The sequence below is a fragment of the Seriola lalandi genome, unplaced genomic scaffold (assembly GCF_002814215.2).
Source record: "Seriola lalandi dorsalis isolate HSWRI2012SDOR001 ecotype SW California unplaced genomic scaffold, Sedor1 jcf7180002046559, whole genome shotgun sequence".
NCBI classification, from domain to species: Eukaryota; Metazoa; Chordata; class Actinopteri; order Carangiformes; family Carangidae; genus Seriola; species Seriola lalandi.
In genome coordinates this window covers 1-1,674 of record NW_019517123.1, presented here as the reverse complement: position 1 = coordinate 1,674, position 1,674 = coordinate 1, and the positions used below count along the sequence as shown (strand labels likewise).

Here is a 1,674-nt window from a genome sequence, read left to right as displayed (position 1 = left end):
TGATAGGGGTAGGATCAGATTACCTGCCCCATCATTATCTCAGGAGGAACAGACTTGGCAGCACCTTGGCTGACAATACAAACAGGTAAAACAATAATTTCTGTTTCCCTACAGCACTGCGTCATGCCGCTGACTGGATAGCATCTTGCTGTTGCTCCTCTAAGAAGGACAGGATGGCAGCAGGATGTCTGTACCAGTGTAAAGGTGCTCCTCAGTGTGTCAAATATACCATTTTGAAATAATGATCTCCGTAAGTTTTGATGGTTAAACTGTCTTGTTTTCCTCACTCTGCAGGGCAGAAAGTGTGGACAGTCTCTGGTGGTGAAACACCATCCAGTCCGAATCTTCCTTAATTCCTCTCAGCAGAATGAACAGAAAAGATGGCCTTCATCTGTCCACATCCAGCATGTCGGTCTGTGTTGCTTTGCAGTTGTTATAATGATGACTTGTCTGAAAACTCCTTGTTGGGAAGCTGGATAATGTCTGACAGCTGACAATTGCAGCAGTGGCTCAGAGGTGACTTACACCTGTACTGTATGTACGAATCACCTATATGGTAAAATACTAATCCAATGAATGAAATAAATTTTAGTTGAGATCATCTAACTGTCTGTGGCATGAATGCATCTTTACACCCTCACCAAGAGAAGCTTATTTTTCTCTTGTGAGACTCTTTTCCTGAGTATCTGGCGCCACCATGTGGTTGTTAAAATAACCGTAGGAGTCAAATTACCTGACCAAATCAAGACAGAAAACTGCTTCATCAATTAGGAAACAATGCTGAATTATGAGGTATTTAATCACAGCCCCACAGATTCAAAGAGGCATCTTCATGGTTGTTTTGCCTCTTTGGGGTCATTTTGCATTTCTTTGTGGACAGTTTGTAACTCTTAGTAATTTTGCGTCTTTTGTGTATGTTTTGTCACTCTAAATTGTTTTCTGTCACTTTTTGGTTGTTTTATTTCTTTGCTGTGTTTTTATCTCTGTCGTTTTGTCACTCTCAGTTGGTTTGTCTCGATTTGAGTATCTTTATTGTTGTTTGATTGACTTCCCAAAGAGAAACGTTAACAGTCACTTCAAACAGAGGCTCTGGTCCAGGGGCCCCTCTCACCCCTTGGGCCAATGGGCCTGGGCCCATTTGGCCCATTCAGTAATTTGTCCATGTGCAGGGCTAGCACACATAGACAGAGTCTCCCATGCACTTAATGCACCTTCGCTAAGCACCTTCTGACATTGGACTCGGACTGGAAACCAGAGCAACCAGAGGAAATCAGTGGGAACAAGCAACCTCCAAACAGACTCTCCAAACTCAACCCACGCTGACAGGTTCAAACCCAGGATCCAGTGTGCTGTTTACCTACCCAGTGTTTTTACCCTGCCACTTGCTTCAACTGATATAATGGGTCTCCAACCACTGACACGCTGAACAGGATACTAAGTTTAGAAAACGAAGATTTAGATTTATCACTCCTGAGTACAAGCATCACCAATAAAACATTCTCTCTGGATTTCACCACTCAGAGCTCAGAGTGATACGATCTTTACAAAAAACAAGGAACCTTCAAATGATTTTCAAAATAGTTGCAGAAATGCTTCATGAATGTTACTAGACTTTCACTACATTTTGGCATCTTCTATGAGCAAAACCCTTCAGAACTCAAACTCTTAAAATCT

General features: G+C 42.1%; 1 long non-coding RNA gene across 1 annotated transcript; it reads left to right on the top strand.

Moving 5' to 3' along the window:
* Nucleotides 1-118: 118 nt before the first annotated feature.
* LOC147819803 (uncharacterized) lies at nt 119-601 on the top strand. Its single transcript, XR_015436409.1, has 2 exons — nt 119-204; nt 295-601. It is a non-coding gene; the product is annotated as an uncharacterized LOC147819803 (long non-coding RNA).
* The last annotated feature ends 1,073 nt before the right edge of the window (nt 602-1,674 follow it).